At 36.3% G+C, this 19,803-nt stretch overlaps 1 pseudogene; it reads left to right on the top strand.

Moving 5' to 3' along the window:
- Positions 1–653: 653 nt before the first annotated feature.
- LOC115425542 (SWI/SNF-related matrix-associated actin-dependent regulator of chromatin subfamily B member 1-like) lies at positions 654–19,762 on the top strand (annotated as a pseudogene).
- The last annotated feature ends 41 nt before the right edge of the window (positions 19,763–19,803 follow it).

Raw genomic sequence — 19,803 nt, 5'->3', positions numbered from 1 at the left:
CAGCTGTACAAACTATCAGACTAGACCATAAACGTATCTAAATCCGAATAATTCTTTTTTTTTTTCCAGCTTTTTTGAGAATATATGTGTATAAAATATTTTGAGAAATTTTGAAGAAACATCAAATGTCAAAAGGAAAAATCCTCCAAATAAATAAATTAACATTATGCAAAGGCTTACAGACACAAAGAACAAAAGTCAAATAATAATAATAACTTAAAATATAAATATCTAAGAAAAAATAAATACATCAGAGTAAATTCAGTCCCTTTTAAAGAATTCTTTATAAATTGTCAGAGTGTTTGTGCTTTTCTTGTTAAAGATAAATTCCAGTGATTTAATATATTTTTCAAATTCAATCATAAAGACTTTAAAATTTGGGCGTTTTATAAAGACAAACAGGTCTTTATTTATTTATTTATTTTAATTTAATTTAATTGAAAATATATGCATACAAAACCTTGAACAACTTTTGAACAAACATCAAGATGTCAAAAAGAAAAATGGTCCAAACAAACAAAATAATATAACATAATGCAGGGGCTCTCATTTATCTAGTTTTTGTTTTGTTTTGTTTTTTCAAACAGGTGAAATTATGCAGATACAATCGTCATTGACGTGTGCGACCTACGTCATCTCTCGGGGACAAGGCGACCCCGGTGTTTGCGCCTGCGCAGTAGTGCAGAGCTTTGTTATGTGATTTCAGTATGGCGCTTAGCAAAACGTTTGGACAAAAACCGGTGAAATTTCAGCTCGAGGAGGATGGGGACTTTTATATGATCGGATCGGAGGTATGTATTTGTCGGATTTGATACGTTAGTGTGTAAAGCAGCTTGAATGTGGTGGAAATGTCTCGTTTTATTCCCACCGGGAGGCTGGTTTGCTAACAGCGAGCTAACGGTGCTAACAAAATGGCTAATAAATTCTCATTCATTTGTCCCAGGGGTCATTTTCATTTAACAGAGAATAACTGCGACGGCAAAACATATGTATATATTTAGTAATGATTTGAATGAGGTTTGAGGTTTCAATAAAGTCGCGGTTTATTTCCAGCTTCCCTTGTTCTTGTTCTTGTCTGCGCTAACAAACCGGAGCTAGCTTAGATTATATTAGTAGTAAAACAAAACATCTGGTTTCCGATAGTTTCCTGATATTTATTTATTGCTGTTTTTTATTGTGAGTAATGCTATGCTTTAATCATTAGTGGGAATGTCTTATACCGTTACATTTACTTTCAACAGAGTAGTCGATAAATGGTTGATTATAATAAACCGGTTATTTGAGACAGCTGAATAAACGGTGAATGTCGCAGGTGTTTTTCTAGTTCAGAACCTCTCGTTGAATCTGTGAAATATCTGAAATATGATTAAAATAACGACCTCAGATAAAATAATATGAGATACCATGTTAAAGTGTAAACATTTGATTTCAGCACAGTATAAAAACATAATATAGGAAGAAAAACATGTACACGAAGTCTTTTCAGTCTGACATCTCACAACAGAACTGAAAATAGAACCCTAATTATATGAGTCATGATATCAATTAAAATCTGTTTGAATATTGTATTTATAAAGTCATATAATTCAATATTGGAGTATTTTAACCCTTTCATGCACAGTGGTCACTCCAGTGGACAGTTACTCTACAGCTGTTCTCTTGTATATTCATGGATTTTGTTGTTTTACTTGTATATCAACCAACACAGTGGACACTTATGCACCATCCCATAATACACTGCAATTCATACCATTACTGTAACATTCCTGTTCTTGATAAACCTGATATGCAGCTACATATTTGAGTGTAAATCAATTGCTAATTGTTATTAGACTGTAATTAACAGTTGTTTTGTTTTTAAGTTGTTGTGTTTTGTTGTTTTTTGCATATTATTTGTGTGAGTAATGACTACTATTATAGTATGTTAAAATGTGAGAAAACATCAGATTAGCAACATTAAAAAAAAAACATTTATTTCATCGTTTTCACACAGTATGACAGTAAATGCATGGTTTTTGTTAGGGCTTCAAAAATTAAACACATGGTGTCCAGTTGAGTGGACATTTTTGTAACTCATGAAAAATAGATTGATTAGAAAAACAAAAATTTCAATCACATTATTTTTTTCATGCCTAAAGATAAAAACGCTCAGGAAAAAAATCTTGATTAAGGTTCTCATAATTCATGCATGAAAGGGTTAATTTATTTACCCCTCAAAAAGCTACTGTAAGGAATATTTTGCAGATTGGTGGGTTTATGGAAACTTGATTGATTTATTTGTTTATTTATTTATTAATAAAACTACATGTTATATATGCCCAGCTTTTTGCCAGGCTACTGTTGTAAATAAAAATGTTTTCTTAATCTGTCTTGCCTGGTTAAATAAAGGTTAAAAACTAAATAAATATGCAGTATGAGAAGGAAACGGATTGTATTTACATTTTTTTTAACCTTTTAAATAACTAGTGTAGAACATATTTATCACATTAACGGATACTGAAATGAATATGTATTTGGGGCTCTATAACTACAGCATTAAATCATAAGATAGTATTAGAAAAATGAAATCATATACTGAAGATGGAACTTGATTCTAAAATGCGCTTTTTATTAAGTGTATTTTCCATATACGTCAGGAGAAAGACAGTCACATATATTATATAATAAGAAGCAAACAGGTCTCCAGAGGAATAATCTCAATTTAGGGATTTTCTGTTTTTCATCAAATGAATCCTTGATTAATCATAGTGATTTGATAAATTGCTCAGCTATGCATTATATTATGGTTTAGTAATGAGATATTTTTACTTTTACGTAATAAATTAGATTACGACGTTGCTAATTCTTATTTATTTGATTGAACGTGTGTGTGTTTAGGTGGGAAACTACCTCCGTATGTTCAGAGGCTCCTTGTACAAACGATACCCGTCATTATGGAGGAAACTGGCCTCAGTAGAAGAACGCAAGAAAATCGTAGAGTCGTCCCACGGTGGGTACAGTGGAGGTCAGAGTGGAGATTCTTCTGCAGGAGGAAACTCTCTGAAATCCTTCTCTGTTCATTGTCGTCTTTCAGATCACGGCTACACCCAGTTGGCCACCAGTGTGACTCTGCTGAAGGCGTCGGAGGTGGAGGAGATCCTGGAAGGGAACGATGAGAAGTATAAAGCAGTGTCCATCAGCACAGAGCCGCCGGCGTACATCAGGTACAGACACCACCGCTGTCTTCCACCGCCTCAAACACCCATATCTGCATTTTACTGACAAAGGGGGCCTGTTTATGTAGCGGAGATCCACTTATTTAAAGCTTATCAACACTTTATTGTGTTTAAAGGACCAGTTGGTAAATCCTGCAGAGAAACAACAAGTACAACAGTCATGTATCTGCCGCTATTATCACCTGTTTACTGTGTTTGACTTTAAAACACAGATCTGTAGATGGAGGCTATTTATTACAGTAAGGTTTTCTAATCTGAATGTTTTATGATCTGAATGTTTCTAATCTGAACAGTCCCCATGTCATCAAAGACTATGAACATATTAACAGATGTGTAACTTCTGTTTCTGAGATGGTTTTTCCTGGTTCTAAATAGTTCAGAACTCCCTGATTTCAAGTTCCAGAGCTAATGTTTTTGTCATGTTCTATCCTTTTGATCCTGTTGGTTTGGAGTTCTGGTTCAGATGGAGTCCAGATCAAATGTGAAAGCTGAAAACATGGTTTCTATAAATGACACAAACTAATTCCAGGCTCAGATAACACTGGTCTACAGTGTTTTAGAAGTGATCTGCCTCAGAGTAAATCTACTAAACCTTACACATTTTAATCAGATTAATTGAACACAAATGACCCAAGTGCTGAATCTGATGTAGAAGTATTATGCCACATATATATTGAGTTTTTACTCATTTTGATGATCACATTCCCCATTTTTTAAATTATTTTAGTCATTTCTTTGATGATTCTGTTCATTTGTTCATTATTTATTAATTTCTGTTCCTTTTGTCGATTATGTTCCTCATTTTGTTCTTTTTGTAGAAATTTTTTCGTTTAGTACATTATTTTATTCACTTTTTGTTAATTTTGATGATTGATTTTGATTTTGATATTCTCTTCATTTTGTGGTTTATTTTCTTCGTTTTTGTTCATTTTGTTTTTGTGATATATTTACCAATAATTCTATGAAACTATTAAAATACTTAGAATTCACTGATTTACAGTTTATTATAAATGATGTGCCTCAGATTAAATGTGTTAAGTCTTTCATATTTTAATCAGATGAATGTAAAACAAATGACCAAAGTGCTGTTTTCAGTGTATATGGTAAACTGTTATTACACATAACAGTGGTTTGTGTCCATTTATCCAATAGATTTGTAAATGTTCCAGTAAATAAAACCTGTCAAGTGAATATTGTAACGTACAGGCAGTGTTTTCCTTTGGACTCAAACTCATTCTATCATTAATTACCTCCGCCAAGGAGGTTATGTTTTTGCCAGGGTTTGTTTGTTTGTTTGTCTGTCCGTTAGTGTGCAACATAACTCAAAAAGTTATGGACAGATTTGGATGAAATTTTCAGGGTTTGTTGGAAATGGGATAAGGAAGAAATGATTACATTTTGGTGGTGATCGGAGGTGGGGGGGCCCACGGGGGGGGGGCACTGTTCAGCCTTGGCAGAGGTCTGCGCTCTCCGAGTGCTTCTAGTTCACATTATTTCACATTTAGAAACAGACTGTATCCGTGAAACTATGGACAAACAGCATTTGGACGGAATTTACATTTATTTCAGACTCAGAGTGGAGAACTTTCACTACTTTTATTCTGTTTTTTTACTCATAGACCAGTAAAATCAGTACTGGTGTCCCACAGGGCTGCGTGTTGGTACTGTTGTTGTTTTCTCTGTAGTGAAATGATTTTTAAATTCGCTTTTATTCTGGAGTTTGTCTGTTTTTTACTCGTACACCAGCGTAACTTTTACACGTCTTACTTTTTCCCGTCTGTGTTTTTTCCAGGGAACAGAAAGCCAAGAGGAACAGTCAGTGGGTTCCCACTCTGCCCAACAGTTCCCACCACCTGGACGCCGTTCCCTGTTCCACCACCATCAACCGCAGTCGACTGGGCCGCGACAAGAAGAGGACTTTCCCCCTGTGGTGAGGACCGGATCCGGGTCCTGGTCTTCTGCTGGGTCCGCAGTCTACCAGTGAAGTCACGTGTTGTGTTTTTTTTTGTTTGGCTCAGCTTCGACGACCACGACCCGGCGGTCATCCACGAGAACGCCACCCAGGCCGAAGTCCTGGTTCCGATCCGTCTGGACATGGAGATCGAAGGCCAGAAGCTCAGAGACGCTTTCACCTGGAATATGAACGGTACATATCCCAGCATCCCTCTGTCACCGGCACCAGATCTGTCCTCCTTCCTTCATTCTCTTCTTCTCTTGTCTTCTTCATCCTCTCCTTCAGCTTCTTTGTCCTCTTCAGCTTCTTTGTCGTCTTTATTTCTTCATCCTCTCTTCCATCATCTTCGTCCTTCTTCTTTGTTGTTTTGTCTTCGTCCTCTCCTTCTTCTCATCAACTTCTTTTCCTTGTTGTCTTTATTTTTTCATCCTCTTTTCTTCTCCTCTCCTCCTCTCTTCATCATCTTTTCTTCGTCTTCATCTTCTTCGTCTCTCCTTCTTCTTCTCTTTTTTCTTCATCTTCTTTATCATTTTTCTTTGTTGTTTTCTTCATCTTCTTCGTCCTCTCCTTAATCATCTTCTATTTCTTTGTCTTCATTGTCTTCTTCTCTCCTCTCCTTTTTTCATCATCTTTTCTTCGTCTTTATCATCTTCATCGTCTTCGTCCTCTCCTACATCGTCTTCATCCTCTCCTCCTTCATTTTCTCCGTCCTCCCCTTCTTCGTCTTCTTCATCTTTTCTTTGTCGTATTTTTCTTCATCTTCGTTCTCCTTAATCATCTTCTGTTTTTGTCTTCTTTGTCCTTCTTTTTCTTTGTCCTCCTCTTTTCTTCGTCTTCTTTGTCATCTTCTTCATCATCGTCTTCATCCTCTCCTCCATCTTCATTTCGCTCCTTTTTCTTCATCATCTTTTTTCCTTGTCGTCTTTTTCTTCGTCTTCATTGTCCTTCCTTCTTAATCATCTTTTATTTCTTTGTCTTCTTCATCATCTTCATCTTCTTCGTCCACTCCTTCTTCTTCATCATCTTCTTTCTTGTTTGTCTTCTTCATCCTCTCCTCCTTCATCTTCTCCATCATTTTCTCTGTTGTACTTTACAATCCTTGTTGTTCAGTGTGTTCCAGTTCACAACTGATGTTCAACATCCTAAATCTCTTATTGATGTACATTCTAGTGCCTTATTTAGTCCAAACCTGGCAAACTTCAGTTCCTCTCTTTGTCTTTTTTCTGTTATTTCCACCGTTTTGACCCTAAAACAACACTAAAACAAAACCACTGAAGAAAAGGAACACAAGCACATACTCACAGCAGCTTTAATGAACCTGAAACAGACACAGATTCACAGCAGAACCTTTACCTGGACTCATGGTTAAAGGGTTAATATGTTCACCTTTACCTGGACTCATGGTTAAAGGGTTAATATGTTCACCTTTACCTGGACTCATGGTTAAAGGGTTAATATGTTCACCTTTACCTGGAGTTTAAGGGTTAATGTGTTCACCTTTAACCTGGAGTTTAAGGGTTAATGTGTTCACCTTTAACCTGGAGTTTAAGGGTTAATATTTTCACCCTTTACCTGGGGTTAGGGATGTAACGATTACCGGTATAACGATAAACCGCGGGTAAAATTCCCAACGGTTAGTATTACCATTTAAATTCTAATTATCATGATAACCGTGTTTGATACTGCACTTTCAACTCAGACTTGATTGGAAAATGGTCAACAATGGGTAAAAGGTTCCATCTTAATGCACATTTGTATGTTTGATGTTTACATGTTACTATTTGAAATTCTGCAACAGAAAGTACATTGTGCCTATTATTTTATTTGGGTTTTTGTTTGTTTGTTTGTTTTCAAAATCAACGTGGTTAAATTATTTCAGGTTGTGTATCAGTACTTTTTGAACATTTTGAGCACATTCAACAAGACCGTGATAATAATGAGAACCATGATCATTTGGTTACATTACCCATGATATGAAATTTTCATATCGTAACATCCCTACCTGGGGTCAGGATCAGAGGTTAAAGCGTGTTTTCAACCTTGGGGTTGCCTGAAATTCAAATGGGGTCACCTGAAATTTCTAGTAATTAATAAAAAAAAAAAATCCTTCCAAATAAACAATCAATGTTGAGTTGACAGAGCCAATCCTAATCCATAACAGACAAACTGTGGTTCTGTTTATCTGTCAAATGTTCATTGTGGTCAGTTTCAGATGCTGCAGCTCTTTCATAATTCATAGTTTCAGTTCTTGTTTGTTCAGTATTAATTGTCCTCCTTGTAAATCCAAGCTGGACTGACTGTACATATCCTGACCAAGGATAATCAAATTCTCCCTTTTGTGCAGTAATCTACACCTGGTTTTTCTGCCCCATCCATAATATATACATTATATAGACTAAATGTCCTCTAAAATTGATGTTTATTAGCAACATTGTATAGAAAACTATTACATGATCAAAATCAGATTAATTTTAGCAAAAAAAAAGTCTCTGTTTTGAATGTCTGGGATCGCCAGAAATTTGTGATGTTAAATGGGGTCACAAGTGAAAAAAGTTGGAAAACCACTGGGAAGGGTTAATATGTGAACCTTTACCTGGGGTATGGCTCAGGGGTTTAAAGGGTTAATATGTGGAACCTTTACCTGGGGTCATGGCTCAGGGTTAAAGGGTTAATATGTGAACCTTACCTGGGGTCATGGCTCTCAGGGGTTAAATGGTAATATGTGAACCTTTACCTGGGGTATGGCTCGGGGTTAAAGGGTTAAATGTGAACCTTTACCTGGGGTCATGGCTCGGGGTTTAAATGGTTAATATGTGAACCTTACCTGGGGTGCAGGCTCAGGGGTTAAAGGGTTAATATGTGAACCTTTACCTGGGGTCAGGCTCAGGGGTTTAAAGGGTTAATATGTGAACCTTTACCTGGGGTCATGGCTCAGGGGTTAAAGGGTTAATATGTGAACCTTTACCTGGGTCATGGCTCGGGGGTTAAAGGGTTAATATGTGACCTTTACCTGGGGTCCTGGCTCCAGGGGTTAAAGGGTTAATATGTGAACCTTTACTGGGGTCATGGCTCAGGGGTTAAAGGGTTAATATGTGAACCTTTACCTGGGGTCATGGCTCAGGGGTTTAAAGGGTTAATATGTGAACCTTTACCTGGGTCATGGCTCGGGGGTTAAAGGGTTAATATGTGAACCTTACCTGGGGTCATGGCTCAGGGGTTAAAGGGTTAATATGTGAAACTTTACCTGGGGTCATGGCTCGGGGGTTTAAATGGTTAAGTAACGTTGTCTGGTTGTGATGGTTTCAGAGCAGCTGATGACGCCTGAGAGTTCGCTGAGATCCGTGTGACGACCCTGGACCTCAACCCGCTGGCGTTTCGTCCCGGCCATCGTGCCTCCGCCATCCGACAGCAGACAGAGTCATACCCGACAGACAGTATCCCCTGGACGAGGACCAGACGGACCAGAGGGTCATCATCAAGGTCAGCACCTCAACCGCCACCGCGCTGTCCTTTTCATGTCACCGCTAGGTCATGAGCTATTGTGAAGGCGTTTGTCTCTGTCGTCAGCTTTTTGTTACGAGTTTCTACAAACGCGTATCTTCCTTGGGACAATGTCTACAAAGTTTGTTCAGAGTTTTGAGGAATTGTAATTTTTGAATTTTTGATGAATTTTTACTATTACAATCTTCCTTCCTTTCTAATAGTCCATATTGGGATGGTTATATCATGTACATGGTGGATAAGATGGGTCCTTTTGGAATCAAAAATTCAACTATTTGAGTAATGCTGCGTTTCCACTATGTGGGTACCGACTCGACTCAGCTTTTTGCGTTTCATTATGAAAAAGGACCTGAATCTGGTACCTGGTACCTGGTACTAGTTTTTTTGGATCACCTCTGCTGAGGTTCCAGGACTGGGGTCCAGATACTAAAAGGTGAAGTGTAAACACTGAGGGACCATCTGATTGGTCAGAGTCGTCTCTGTGACCCGCCGTTTTAGACGCGGAAGTTTACAGTAAATGTAGCGGTAGGTTAATCCACATGATGACAGCCGTAAAACTACACCATGGTCGGTCGAAGCGATTCAGTGTTTGGTGGGCCGACATAAAATCAGGATGAGATTGACGAGACAACACACAGCAAGCGAGTTTATCAGCAACTCTGAGCAGACAACATGGAAGTAACGCGCCACATCGCTATGACGTCCAGGTACTGTAAGTCTGCAGTATCCTGTCATGGAAACGGTCTCCAGGAATAGGACCTGTGTACCTGAGCTGAATCGAGCCGGTTCCATGTAGCCTAAGTCTATGAAAGTGGGACAGGTAGGGACAGACAGGAACAAACCCTTCACCAGGGGACTGACTCAGATAGAACATGACACTGACATACGGGGACATTGGAACTATTTTTCACATGTGTCAATCCGCCGTGTTTCCTGTGCAGTTGAACATCCACGTGGGGAACATCTCGCTGGTGGACAGTTTGAGTGGGACACTGTCCGAGAGGGAGAACTCCCGGAGAAGTTTGCCCTGAAGCTGTGTTCGGAGCTGGGTTAGGAGGAGAGTTCGTCACCACCATCGCTTACAGCATCCGAGGTCAACTGAGCTGGCCCCAGAGGACGTACGCCTTCAGGTACCAACACCCCAGTACACACACTGCATCTGAGACAGCACCCTTTTAAGATGGTTTTCATCACATTTGAGTTTTTAATTAACTTTTATTTAACCAGGTTGGTCCCATCGATGTGGGGGGTCTCTTTTTTTTTAGAATAGAATAGAACAGAACAAAATGGAACAGAATAGAACAGAATAGAACAGAATAGAATAGAACAGAATAGAACAGAACAGAACAGAATAGAAACAGAATAGAATAGAACAGAATAGAATAGAACAGAACAAATGGAACAGAATTAGAACAGAATAGAATAGAACAGAATAGAACAGAACAGACTAGAACAGAACAGAACCAGAACAGAATAGAAAAGCCTTTCTTGTCATTGTGCTACTCTAGTCAGTGCAACAATATTAACAAACACCAGTGCTACAGAAATAAGAATAGAGAGAATATAAAATTACAAAACTAAAGTAAGATCAGAAAATAAAATACATTTCCTCCGAAGTAGTAACATAAGAACAGAGCTAAGTAGAATAAAATATTTAAAATGGACAAATATGACAATACGCAAATTTCCAGTATTATGACAGTATGTATATTTATGAACAATATTAACAGTATTATTAATGAAAACGTACATATATCTACCACTACAAACAAACGTTAGGGAAATTTTTCTTTTTTTTGGGCTGTTTTTTTTTTTTGTTGTTTTTTTTCAGTTGGGATTCCTGCACAGCGCTTTTTACTTTTTTGTCTGTGAATTGTAATTGAAACACAATTTTTTAATGACCAAACAGTTTTATTTACAAATGGCAAAAATAACAAAAAAAGACACAAAAAAAAAGACAATATCCTTAACTTCTTGTTGTAGTGTATGTACCAGTATGATATCTCTGAATCAAGTCTATGTAACAATAAAAATAGTGCAGTTATATTTAGATAAATGTTGAATATTGCATGGTTATTGCAGGACAGAAGATTATTGCACAACTTTTTGCACATTAATTTCACATTTGTAGGGTTTTTTAAGGGATATGTGACCAAGACGACAGCAGTGATGCAGTCACATCATTACAGTTTTTTATGCAGCGCGTTTCTTTTACTATGAAAGTCGTTTCTGTAAATGAAGCGTGTTTGCACCTGTGGGCCACCGTACCTGCATCCAGACCACAGCAAGGTGACTAATAGTTTCGGATTTTTTACCTCCGCCAGGAGGTATTATGATCACTTTTTGTGTGTTTGTTTGCGTGTTTTGTTTGTTAGCAAGATAACTCAAAAAGTTATGGACGGATTTTCATGAAATTTTTCAGGAAATGTTGATACTGGCACAAGGAAGAAATGATTAAATTTTAGTGGTGATCGGGGGGGCGGCAGATCTGTCTTGGCGGAGGTCTTTGCTCTCTGCAGTGCTTTTTTGTTCATTCTAGTTTAGTTTTATTTAGACTTCTTTTCTCTAATTCAGTTCGTTTTGTTCTTTGCAGCAGGTTTGATACTTTTTATTAGTTTCCTTTTTTTTTCTAAATCCTTAGTTTTAGTATTAATTTTAGTTTTATCGACATCTTTTCTCTTCTTCTCTGTCGTCGTAATTCAAATAAATCCAGACAGGCTCTGCGCTTTCTCCCAACTTAGTCTTCATGTTTCCAGGTAGAGTGGGGACCAGAAGACGACTGGAACCACAAGTGAACACAAGTGACAGACCGTCAAGTATCTATGGTGTCACTAGCTAAATTGCTCAAGCAAAATAAATCGCTTCGTATCAATCTGACATTGACAAAGATGAAAATGAAGGGAATTTATCCATAATTTTTATTTGTTTTAGTTAGTTTTGTAACACACAATACACGTTTCAGTTAGTTATTGTTTTCTTTTCTTTTAATTGTAGTTTTTATTTATTTCAATTCCCGAAAATGTTTTTACAATTCTAGTTTTCGTCATTTCATTAGTTTTCGTTAATGATAATAACCTTGGACAACAGGACTCTAACATAGAACAGAACCACTATCTTGTTTTTGTTTGTTTTTTCACAATGACCATAAAGTATAGAATTAAATTGAAACGTAGCTGCAGGAACATCTGCCTTCTATGGGCTCACAGTCTCGTCGTTGTTAACTTATCGTGACAGGTCAGGACTTCGATAACAAACAGAGCGTCCTCGTCAGATGAAGTTTTTCCTCCAGGTTTATTTTGGTCTAAATCTGTGCCGTGTCTGTGGTGTTGTTGTTTCCACTGAAGTTCAGGTTTCCTAAACTCCATCAGCCCCTGCTTCTGCTGCTCTTTCATGCTGGACTGTTGCTGTGTTTCTGTCAGTCACTGTGATAACTGTTTTAGTTAAAAGACGTAATATTTACTTGGTCTGATCTCACCTTTGAAGTTCTAAATCCACTTTTTCGTGCGTCAGGAATCGGTCTGTGTCTCATTTCGAGCGCTGCGGTCAGAATAGGGAGAACATTAATGTTTTCCACACGTTCTTACGTTGTTACGGTGAACTGAAGTGCGTTTGTGTGTTTTCGCAGTGAGAACCCGCTGCCCACTGTGGAAATGCCATCAGGAACACAGGCGACGCCGACCAGTGGTGCCCCCTGCTGAGACGCTGCCAGACGCAGAGATGGAGAAGAAGCTCAGAGAACCAGGACAGAAAACACCAGGTCAGGATCAGGAGTCAGGCTTCTTTTTCCTGCAACACAACGGGTCTCAACATCAGTGTTTGTCGTTTGTTTTGAATTTAAACCCAAAAACAGTAAAGAAAAACAAAGACAAAAAAAAGAAATTCACAAACGGCGCAGGAGGAAGTGTAACTTTATATACACCCGCTCCTTACCCAGAGTCCCATGATCCACAAAAAAGTCTTAGTATATAACACACATATCAAAAATAAACTCTGTCCAGCGGTAGATACATGCAAAACATTGTATATCAGTTCATTATTCATAATCTTATATTATACGTATTATATATTAATACATTACACAAATATATAATGACATTATAAAATATTCGTCTACATTGTATAATACACATTATAATACAGTATTTAGATATATAATACACATTATATACATTGTATAATATTATATATTAATTCATTCTACAATGTTTAGAACACTCTTAAGATGAGTGAGTGTAAAAAGGCTTTGGTCGACATCAGAACGAACATAAACACAGTTATAAATGTAATTAAATAACAGATGGGAATAACCTGTTTCAGATTCAAATAGTTAGAATTAATCACCAGGATCAATTATCAGTATTTTTAACTTTAACCCAAACATCGACAAAAACCATCTACTGATCTAAACTGTTTAATACCTGCTGATCCACTAATCCTATCAGTACATGGAAATAATTGGTGTAAAATACAGTTCTTCATCTTTTCATGGTCATCAGATGTGACCCATTTGGATGTTCAGGGGGTTCTGTAGTTACCATGGAAACCCAGTCATCATCTACAACATTGATTCACCAGTAGAACAGTGGATGGACACACGGGCTTATATTCTTATGTAATAAGATGAGTACAAAATCCCAAATAACATGACAAAAAATAAGCAAAAAGTTGATTAAAATGATGTAATAAAGAATAAATTAAGCAACAAAATGAACAAAAACAGCCAAAGTAATCAATAAAATGAACAAAAATGAAGAATAAATCAACTAAATATTAAGTAACATGAACACAATAAACCACTAACTGAACAAAATCGACAAAAAAAAAAAAATAATAATAATAATAATGGATTGGATTTATATAGCGCTTTTCTAGACACCCAAAGCTCTTTACATTATTGACCATTATTCATCGCGCTCACATTCTCCCTCTGGTGGTAGTAAACTACATCTGTAGCCACAGCTGCCCTGGGGCAGACTGACAAAAAAAAACAGGCAACATAATTAACTACAAGGAAAAAATAATAAAAGAAATGTTTAAAATGAAGAAAATGAATTTTAAAAATAACAAAATACGGTTGAGGCACTTGTTTTTATGTTCAGTTAATGATGTATTTTTGTTGAAGAAGTCACTTTTTCCTCATTTATTGTGACGTTTATGAACATTACATGTAAATATATGATTTTCACTGAAAAATAACAAACTGCCGACAGTAAGTATGATAATAAATATTAACTAAATCACTTGAAAAAGACAAAAACCAATCCTGTGGACGTGTGGGTCTTTCAGGGTTAAATGTATTAACGCTCAGCTCAGTTCAACCCGTCAGTAAAGTGCAGATATTAAGGTCTCATCGTTTTCTTCGTCTCTCCTCTTCCGGCGAATGAGGCGACTGGCGAACACGGCTCCTGATGGTAGAACCAGAGGCTCCGCCCCCTCCAGGAGGTTACGGCGGACGGCGGTCCCGGGAGACGCTCCTCCTCCTCCCGTTGGGTCTGGATGCTGTCGTGCTCGGCCTCGGTCCGCCGTACGCCGTCGTCTTTTCTTATTAATATTAATATTGGGTTGTGTTTGGCGACGCCCCCCTAGAAAACGTCCCTCCTTCGTGTTTCCCTTCTCGTCCGTCGCCATGGAGACGATCTCGTTTCAACCACTGACTCTGTTTCCCCGACCTCGCAGGGAGAACGCACACCACCGGTCTCAGATATATATTGTTTTTTTGTTGTATTTGTTGTCTTTTGTACATTTTAATAATTCTTACAAAATAAAAAAAAAAAAGTGACTGAACTTTATTTGGTTTTTATTGGTGCTTCTTTTCCAAGTTTGTGTTTTGTTTTTTTTTCAGATGGTGTTTTTACTGCTTTTTAATCTGTTTACAGCTGTTCACCCACTGTTTTCTATCGTCATTTGTCATCGTTTGTTTTTTCGGGCAGTTTATGTTTTGCAGGTCGACGCTCAGGTCGTGGACACGAGGATGATGGGATTTCAGATCCAACTCCAAAGAAGGAATAGGTGAGATAAAAAAATACTCCTAAGTTCATTTTAACAACATTTAAAAACAAACTCCATATTAGAGCTTCTGCACCAATGTAAAGTCCCAAAAGAAGGAGTTTATTTCCATGTGTTGTGTGTTTTTATAAACCGTTACTAGACTTAAAATTCCCATGGTCAATCAAATTTCATGTGTGTTTAGACAGAACTTTATTGATCCTTCAGGAAATTAAAGTTCCAGTATCAGCACAACACCAATGTACACATTATGAGAAACTATTACAAAACAGAAGGAAAGAAAATACTAATAACAGTAGCTGTAAGAATAGTAGTGAAAAACAGGCAATTACCCACATTTTAGAAATACTAGTAAAAATAAAGTAGTAAATAATAACTAATTTAAAAGGTAATTGTTATAATATGCACAGTGTATGTGTGTTTTATGTCAACAACCATTTAAAACCAAAAACAAGGAAACGTCTAAAAAAGAAAAAAAAAAAAACAAACGTGTGCGTGTATATATAGTCACGGAATCAGCTCAAATTTCATGTTGTGTATTAGATTAAATTAGATAGAACTTTATTGATCCCTCAGGAAATTAAAGTTCCAGTATCAGTACAACACCGCATGTACACATATAAGAAATATTACAGAACAGAAAGGAAAGAAAATACGAATAACAGGAGCTGTAAGAATAGTAGTGAAAAACAGGCAATTACACATTAGAAAATACTAGTAAAAATAAAGTAAATAATAAAGTAATTATGTTATAATATGCACAGTGTATGTATGTTTTATTTCAAATAACATTTAAAACAAAAAAAAAAGGAAATGTCTAAAAAAAAAGAGAAAAACAAACAAAACATCAAAATCATCAAAAACAATGGTTCTGTAATCCAGTCCTAACTCCTGTGTGTATCATGTGACTAAAACAGACAGAAAAGAAAAATATGGAATGTCTAAAAGCTCTGTTTTTGTCAGTACAATGACACAGATATTGATGGAAGAATTGAAGTGATTTTGGTTTTTATCAAGAAAACGTTAAATGGATAGAACTCAGCTCTGCAATTAAACTACTATGAGCTATTTTTGTTGTTATCATCATATTTGTCCAAACAAATGGACCTTAGTTGTACTAGGAATTAAAATGAACAAGAAATGAAGAAAACAATGGGGTGGTCTAAGAATTTTTTCCATGACTGTAGATATATTTTCGTTATTATAGCAAAATAACTCATGATAATTGTAAAAAAAGTGATGATGATAATTTTCATGAGGTGTTGTTTTGTGATACATGTTATTTTATACCAGGAAAAATCAGGAAAACATGCACTTAATGTTTTTTACCTTCTGGTGTCCAGGTGAGTATTTTATAACACTTTAAACTTCATATTATAAAAGGTCAGATATTTTTCACAATTGTTTTAGGTCTGAATTCAAAGTTGTTCCTTTTTGGCTTTTTTTTTTTTTTTTTTTTTTAATTCTGATCCCATAAAACCATCCCATAATAAACAGTGTTAAATTCCTACATGGACAGTTCAGTTTGCAGTTTGACAGCGCAGGACCCCCCCCCCCCCCCCCCCACTCCCCCCCCCCCCCCCACAAACAACAAACACACAAACCCAAGTGATCACAATACCTCCTGGCAGAGGTGAATATCTGAAACACAAATTCCTACACTAACACCCTTTACCAAGTGAGTTACAAAATGCACACGACACATTCTAAAAACTATGACCGGAACAAAAAATAATGTATTACTACTCGACATATGACAGGTGGAAAAAGAAATAATCCAATTTTTTATGGAGTTTGAAAGAGTTGGAGTTGAAAAAAAAAAAGTTTTTTGTGTTTTTTTTTGCATCAAAATATGCTTGTTTTATGTTAAAAACATGGCATTTTAAAGAGTTAAAATATGACAGTTATTGGTGTTTTTGTTTAAAACTATGAAAAATATTCTAAACATCACTACAGTGCTGTGCATATTATGGGCTGTTGGTGATTAGCAGGGTCTCTATAAACTATTAAAACTTTTATTTTGTGATAAATTGCGTAGAGCTACATTCCATAGATAGCACATACTGAATGAAGTGTTTTCATGTTGTTTTTTCAAAGGTGAATTTTTTTTTTTTTTTTTTGATGACGATGATCCATTTCATGTCCAGAGTCTTTCCAGAGTCGACCGCGTTTAGTTACAGGTTATGATTTTATTAGGAAATAATACACATTTTCATACATTATAATGTACAGGGAACGGGCTACATATGAGTAAAAAAAACAAACGTGTATGTACAACAATGCTTGCAGAGTTGTTGAGTATAAATAGGTTTTTGGAGTTCATGGTTTAACACATGGGTAAGTGGAATGAGTCGTCAGTGTCCTGCACTTGAAAAACCAACCACTGAAACCTCTGAAATTCACCTTCACATTCAAGTGCTGTGGTTTTTTTAGAAGGACAGAGGAGGTGGAGGAGCCGGCGACCGAGGGTCTCAGTCTGGACCAGGACCAGGATCTGCCCCCGGTGAGTGTGGGGGTCACTCTAAACCTAAACCCAAACCAGATCCAGTCAAACCAGGACTCACGTCGCAGTTCCGTCAGTGTCCACTAGGGTCTGGATACAGGATCAGATCAGTCCACGCAGACCAGGGACGTGGGACTCATGTAAGTTCAGGTTCCACATTCAGTCCAGTTTGATCTCAAAGGAACCAGACGAGTTCAGTAACAGCAGAACAGACTATAAATGATGACAACTCCAATGTTTTAGAGTGAAAAAAGTAAAGTTACATTATAAAAATGTTCACATCGACAAACTGTTAAAATATGAACAACTGTCCAACAGCCTGAAACATCTGAAGAAAACAAGTGTAATTTTAACAGTATTCTGCCTCAGTTTATCATTTCCACATGTACGTTCAGATACAGTGGATCTACAAATACAACATTTAATATCAGACAGAATATTGGTACAATTACACTTACATCTGTGGAGACACTTCAGGCTCAGATTTTTTTGTAAATGTTATATTTTTCATGTAATTTTTACAGAAAGGATTAGGGCCATTGGAAAAAAACATCTAATTAAAGTCCAATATATTTTTTGTATTATTATTCTGAGAAAAAAAGTCCAATTCTGAGATTAAAGTCAGAATTCTGAGAAAAAAAAGTCAGAATTCTGAGATTAAAGTCAATAAAGTCAGAATTCTGACCTTTTAGAATAATAAAATAAATAAAATAATAATGAAAAAACTATATTGGACCTTAATTTTTTTTTCCAGTGGCCCTAATCCTCTTATGTAAATTTTCCGTTAAAACAAAGAAGTTGTAGTTGTCATTGTTTACGGTTATTCCACAGGTGTCAAACATGTGGCCCGGGGTCCAAACCAGCCCACCTAAAGGTCCGGTCCGGCCTGTGGGAGGAATGTGTGAAATACAAAAATCACACTGAAGGTATTAACAATCAAGGATGTGAAATTATTTAGATTAATTCAATCTAAGTGGGTCGGACCAGTAAAATACGATCATACTAACCTATAAATAATAAAACTGCAAATTTTCCTTTTTGTTTTGGTGTAAAAACCAAGTACAAATTACACAAAAAAGTTCACATTTACAGACGAACCTTTTTACAAAAACATGACCAACCTGACGTGTGTTAGACGTCTGTGGAACTGGACCATATTCTGTTATTCAATGTTTTGTGTATTTGTAGATCCACTGTGGTGCACATGTGTAAATGATAAACTGAGGTGTAATATTGTTAACATTGTTCTTATTTTTCTTTCAGAATTTTCAGGTTCATATTTGTTCATGTTTATGTTCAAGTACGGTTCGTAAATGTAAATATTTTCATCATGGAATTTTCTTTTTTTCACACAAAAACAGAAAAAACATTGGGAGTTGACTTGTTTATAAGCTCTTATCCTATTATTTATATTCTTTCCTGGTTCTGATCCACTTTAGATCATACTGGTCTGCATGCGGAACCTGAGCTAAATATTGTAACATCTTTGACTGTTAATATCTTTAGTGTCATTTTTAAATTTCACATATTCATCTCATGGGGTGGACTGGACCCATAATAGAACTTTACCGCAGAAATAAAGCTGTTTACAGCCTGATTCAGACAGTTTTTAATCTGTTTGGTTTAATTATTTATTCCTCTGATGACTGTGAAAAGGTGCATTTATGTTCAACTCACCTGTTCAGATTCTAGTAAGATTCAAGTTACAGAAGTTGAATTTAAGGTTTGACTGTTGCACATTAAGAGCTCAGGTTTATTGAATAAAGTTGAAGACTCATGGATTATTTATTATTATTATTTTTTTAAGACAGTTGGATGATTCTGTCCTGCAGTTTACTGGTGATTAAATTCAATAGATGTGTAACTTATTCCACATATTTTTATCCCTGCTATGATTTTAAAGTTTCTAAAATATTTTTCAAACTCCCAACTGTAAATAATAGTTTTGTATCACAACTATATTACTATATGGATGTTTATAAACTATATGGACATAAGTATTGGGACACAACATGTTTACAGCTGTGAAATTTAAGATAAAATGAAAAGATTTCCTAAAAGTTTAATGGTAGGTTTTTCCTCCTCAGTGAGATGTGAAGAAAGTAGATGGTTAGTTGTGGATGAAAATTATTATTTACAGTCAGAGCATGAAAAATATTTTAGAAATGTTAAGGTAGAACATTTAAAATCATCGTCATGGATTAAAAAAAAAAAAAAAACGTGAGAGAAATTCAGTCCAATCCATCTGAGGCATTTTTGAAACAAAGATAATTTAAATCAAACTAATCAATGCAATGATATTCACCCATAATATAAAACCATTCTGACATTAGTCATTATTGTTTTGATATCCCAGCCCCTGTTAGAAAACAAACACCTGAACTCAACGTGTCCACATACTTTTGTCCACGTCGTGTATTTAAAAACCATGAAGCTGAACAGGTTCTGTTTTCCAGGTGAGTATTATATCTAACCGTCATAAGAGCTGTTGTGTTTCTGCTAAAAACAGGCTGAACCTTGTGTTTCCAGACTGAGAACTTCTGTCCCGCGCAGCAGCTGCTGTCCCTGAATGCATCACACTGAGCCCAACATGAACTAAAGCACCACGACAAAGAAAACAAGCA

The sequence above is a fragment of the Sphaeramia orbicularis genome, chromosome 9 (genome assembly GCF_902148855.1).
Source record: "Sphaeramia orbicularis chromosome 9, fSphaOr1.1, whole genome shotgun sequence".
In the NCBI taxonomy this organism is placed as follows: domain Eukaryota; kingdom Metazoa; phylum Chordata; class Actinopteri; order Kurtiformes; family Apogonidae; genus Sphaeramia; species Sphaeramia orbicularis.
This window is presented reverse-complemented; position numbering and strand designations above follow the sequence as displayed.